Source organism: Eulemur rufifrons, chromosome 19 (assembly GCF_041146395.1).
Source record: "Eulemur rufifrons isolate Redbay chromosome 19, OSU_ERuf_1, whole genome shotgun sequence".
Lineage (NCBI taxonomy): Eukaryota > Metazoa > Chordata > Mammalia > Primates > Lemuridae > Eulemur > Eulemur rufifrons.
This window is the reverse complement of record NC_091001.1, coordinates 101,163,620-101,169,251: the sequence shown is the minus strand read 5'-3', so window position 1 is coordinate 101,169,251 and position 5,632 is coordinate 101,163,620.

Below are 5,632 nucleotides of genomic sequence, written 5' to 3'. Positions count from 1 at the left end.
ATGGCCCCATTCAAGTAGAGAGCAAATTCGCCCTTCCTCTGTCTTCTTGCTCTATTCAGGCTCTCAAAAAATTGGTTGATGCCCACCCACATTGGAGAGGATGACCCGCTTTACTCAATCTACTGATTGAATAGATTGGGTAGAGTAATGGTAATGTCTTCCTAAAACACCCTCACAGACACATCCAGAAATAATATTTTACCACCTATCTAGGCATCCCTTAGCCCAGTTAAGTTGACACATTAAAATTAGCCATCACAAACACCCTTACTAAATTTGGGGATTTCCAACTTTATGAGTCAGGACCTCTCTAAGTAGAAGAATCCCAAACTTGCTTCCCTAGGATCTCTTGCAGCTAGGATGTACTGAAATGACCCAGACTTTATCAAACAGATGTGGTGTCTGTGCCCAGCAGCAGTGACTCTAGGTCTCCCACAGAGCAAATCTGCAATATAATTTGGGAGTATTTCATGACTATGTGGCTTGTAAGCTTGACTCTCACACACTTCCAGAAATTACGTAACCCACTTAATATCCAGGGTTACATATGGGTGGTGCAGGTTGTATTAATACACTGCGCAACTTCAGAGGGGCACCATTCACATTCGTAATCAACAGATATTTATAACAATTAGAAATATTAATACACTTCAATGGCAGCAAGGTGTTTTGAGGAATGGATGACTTTTTTATTTGCACTTTGGGCTAGAAGTGTAGCTGATGATACCACTAATATATCCTTTTTCTGCTTATTCCAGCTGGAATGGGTTCTGTTTGCAACCAAGGATGCAGATACGTTAATTTTGCAATTTTTCCCATTGAAAACCACTAGGGGGCATTATATCAAAAAGCTCAAAATATTAATTAAAAAATCTCTCAGCTCTCTGGTGAATGTCAAGACACATTAGTTGCCAGCTACTCAGATGATTTTAGGTGTTAGTATATTAATGTTATGCCATCTTGAATGAAATGGAAACTTTCTGATATGTTGATGTCTCCAGAGTTCTTCCCTCCAGAGTTCACACCGTAGGGCAGTAGTTTTACATCTGAAGTCCAAAGATTGTTAAATAAAATAAAGGTGGTTCTTCTGGAAGAGGGGTCCAGGTGGCTGCAGGGGCTTCTGGCGTGTCACCAACTCGACTGGCTGCTGGCCTAGGCAGTAACTATGCTGCCAGGTGTTTACATGAGAATATTACAAAAGCCACGTTCTCTGCCACTGTAGATGATCTTAGACTACTTTGTCAAGAAAAAGACTAGAATAGTTTTTTGGTAATCTAAAGATATAGGTAGTAAAAAAGCCAAATAGGAATTTCTTGAACTATTAAAAAATTTAAGAAATTAAATTAATGATACTTTTAGCTTTGCATCACTTCTGGTAAGCAAAGGATTCAACATGTTGGGAGAGTTATTTTTCTCACATACTAGGATTTCAGCAGTAGTGTAAGACTTGCAAGCTACCTAAGGAACTAGTTTTCTTCTGCTCCGCCACCCATCATGCGTGGATTTTGTCCCCAAGGCTGCTGGACCTCCAAGTATTGTGTTGGCATTCCAGGCTGAAGGAAGAGGGAAGGCCAGTGGGCAAAGGGCTAAATGTAGAGTTCTGCCAACATCTCGTGGCCACCCCTGGCCACAAGGGACTTCTGGAAAGGTCAGTTTTTAGCTTTTCAAGTCTACAAAGAAGAAGGCAAAAGAAAAAATGGATTGGAATGGGTGCTGACAGCTAACCAGTGGTATTTGCCACAGGTGTATAATGAAAAGGAACTATCCTTACCTCCTTCCTCCATTTTGGTGACAACACTGTTGCCAATGTCTTGAATATACATAGCTTTGTAGCTATTAATGTAAACATTGAAAACTATGTATGTGGACACTGAGTGTTCTATTAAAAGAAAGCATGTTTCTAACTTTTAGACCTTCCCCCAAGCAAGTTAAAAAGGTTTTAGATTTCACAGATGTATTAGAGAAAATGTCAAAAAGATGTCCCAAGGCTTCTTAAATCTGGTAAAGAAAATGCCAGGCGATGAACTTAGTGAACAAATTTGTTTTGTTTTCAAAACCATCTCAAGCTCAAACTGGAAGTCTTTTCTGGAAAATATAAGACTCTTTACTTGCTGTATGTATTTTTGCAACAGATCCACCTGAATAAAACCAAGTAAATAGGCAAAAGTGAATGTGTTCCCTGGCTTACAAGTTGTGTTACGTCTTTGTTTTTTAATTGCTGCATGGGTTAATATGGTGATTTTACTAAATATTTGAGAATAAGCAGAAAACGTGGGAAATAAATCTAACCTGAGTGTTCTAATGCTTGTGCCTGTTTTTAATACCAACTTCCTAGCTACGTGAGAGTTGCTTATGAATGGGATGAGGTTGAAAGCAAAGGTGACTACTCTGGAAAAGAAAAGGACTATTTCTGAAACATAGGAAGCACATTTTATTATTGCCGATAAGTTCTGAAGAGGCTTGTTAATGACCTACTACTATTAACTAACATTTACAACTTAAGACATATTTCTATTAAAAATAGTAAAATTAATATTTGAAAGGAGCAACTCATAGCGCTTTTGCTTCCTTTAATAAAAAGTTCATTTTAATTTTTATTGTTTCATTTTACAAGTACAAACATGAGCCTTAAGTTTCACTAGTTAACAAAAATAAAATACCAAGTCCGCCAATTCAGTGGTAATCATGTAATGTCTTCCTCAGAGTAGGCGCCCCTGAGGCCGTATCTTAAACAAGTTTTTTCAAACTTACTTTTGCCACTATCCACTGTAACAACGACATTATACATTCTAAGCCAGTTACAACGTAAATATATAATACATATATGCAGCAGAAAAGATAGTTTTATAAAACAATATTAATACTTAACACATAGGATACACTCTAATAATTTCTATTTTATTCAATTCCATTTCTATTCCATTTTTTTAACAGTCTAAATAGAATTCATGATTCACTTAAATAGATTCTTTCCTTTTGCCTTTGCCCTAAGTCTGTTATTAATACAATGTCTGGTTTGTGGCATTAGTGGCCCTTACTCACTTTGTGATTATTTAATATGTATTAAATACATTTATTCTATCTGACTCCGCTAGAATATGTTCCAGAAGTGCAGAGGCAATGCCTGCATTATTCACTGCTGAATTCTCAGAAATTGTACCTTCCCACGTGCAGGTTCACAGCCTCTGGTAAGACTGAGACGTCAGGAAGTAGAAGATTATAGAACAGGGCTGATATTTAGTCTTGCCTTGGCAGGGTAGTCAGTTGGCATGATAGATTGTAGGAGAGGAAGCAGCCTGGCATTGCTTTTTCCACGAGTCGAGTGATGGTGAGGAAAGGCTTTGGTCGTTTTCACTTCACTGACTGGCAAGAGGCTGCCGTGCGCTGGGCGCTGGCTCCACAGACCAGCCCTTCCTCGGCCTTCTCTAGCAGGGGAGTTGGGTCCTCCTCCACCACCAGGCTCCTTCCTCCTGGGTGGGGAGCTTGGGGGAGACGCAGCATAAAGTGGAATGTTCTGTTTCAGCACATTGGCACGTGAGCATCTGTAAAAAGTCAAACTATTTAACCAAGGCTCAGAAATAAAATAGATAGCTTTTCTTTTAAAAAGTCACTTTAATGTTGCTATATTGTTTTTATAATTCTTAAAGACTCTTTAGTAGTCAACTCTGGCTAGGTTATGTTATGGTAACTAAGGACCCCAAATGCAGGGTCTTCTGACAACGAGCGTTTATTTGCAGCTCTGCTATGTGTCCTTCATGGGATGTCTGTAGGTCTGCTCCACATCTTCTTCCTTCTGGCACCCAGGTGGAAGGAGCAGCCCCAGTCTGGGACCTGCTGGTCTGTGGCAAAGGAAAGAAAAGAGATGGCAGAACCAGATGACGGATCTGCAAGAAAGTGGCAAATGAATCCCACTCACGTGTTATTGGCCAAAGCAAGTCACATGGCTGAGCCTGATGTCAGTGAGTGGGGAATACAAACCTTTTACTGAGGGATAGCAAATCTTTGCAAACCATAACACGACCTGGCACAATTCATTTATACATCCTATATGATGGGGAGGGATGGGTGCCCTCTGAGGGCTCCTTATTTAGAAGATGTAACAAGAACCTTGGGTCGCTTTGAATACAGATCAGTTTCTCATCAAGAGGCCCCTCATTTTGGCTGATCTAATTCTAACCACTTTCTAATGGCTTTTCAGCTCCATAGGTAGATAGCCTCAGTGGATTGGTTTCTTTGTTCTTGTCACTTGGTATCCTGAGCGTAGGAAAGGGAACTACGCTAGCTCTCAGCTCAGCTGAATGGGAAGCGTGGTTGAAATCCTCTTCCCACAAGTTGTCATTTCCTGGGAGCCACACTCTTTCCCGCCTTTGGGTTTGATAGGGTCTAGCTGAAAGAGCTTCCAGGACACACGCAAGGGCAGGATCCCAAGATATATTTTCTTCACATCCTGGACTCACTGATTCATGACAAAATCATCCAGCAGAGCTGCTTACCGAAAGTCCCAAGAGAAGCCTACCCACTTCCCCACCAGGTTCAGCCCTCTCGGACTCCAAGTGCAAAGGAAACTGAAGGTGAAGGCGGCCTGTTGTAGACATCCCCTAACGCAGATGTTCCGCAACTGGACTGTGTCAGAATCCCCCAGGAGGCCTTCTGAAAGACAGATTCCTGGGCTTTTTAGATGGTTGGGGACTGGCTAGGAATCTCCAGTCTCTGAAGGCAACTGCTATGCTGAGGGAGTGTGTGATATCTGGTTCTAATGGTTTCAGCAACAGGCCTGGATCTACAGTAAGAGCAGGTACAAGGAAATGGCCACCCTGCAGGGGAAGTGCATGGTGATGCCGCATCCCTGTTACAAATGGGCCTTGCTGGGGGTCTGGATCTGGGGGTCATGAGACATCTGGGACCAGGGAGTGACCACCTTCCCTCCTCCTCCTCACCATACTTCTTAACCCACTCCTCCAGGCCTGTCCCTACACCATCCCACGAAAGTGCTCTCCTAGGTGCATAATGACCTAGAGCACCAAACCAAACACCTCTTGGGAGAGTTCAGACAGCCCAATTTTTGGCAAATGCCCCAGCTTTAGCCCCTTCCTTGCAAATCTGTCTCTTGTTCCAACCCTACTCCTGGGCAATAAAACTACATTTGTTAACTCTGCCTTTTGGACTCCTCTATTTGAGGGTCACAGGAGCACCTCAAGCTAAATCATATCCAAAAGTAAACTCAACATCTTCCTCTTTATTAATAACAAACTCCTCTCCTTCATGCCCCATTCCTGCCACTCTTCTCCTGGCCACACAGAGGAAACAAATCTTGATGTTCTCATTCCCCTCTAGAGCCCATTGTATTAAATAAGTTGCCAAGTCTTCCATTCACATCTCTACCAGTTCAAATCCTATCCAAGTTTCAAGGCCTATCTTAAATCACTCCATTGTAGGAAGCTTACCCTTATTTTTCCAGCCAGACAGGATCCTTGAAGGAGGGAGAAGAGAGGACATAGGAAATATTTGAAGAAATAATGGCTGAAAATGTTCCAAACATGATGAGATATATAAACCCACAGATGCAAGAATCTCAATGAACCCCAAGCACAAGATACATGAAAAAACAAAAAAACCTACATCAAGGAGCATC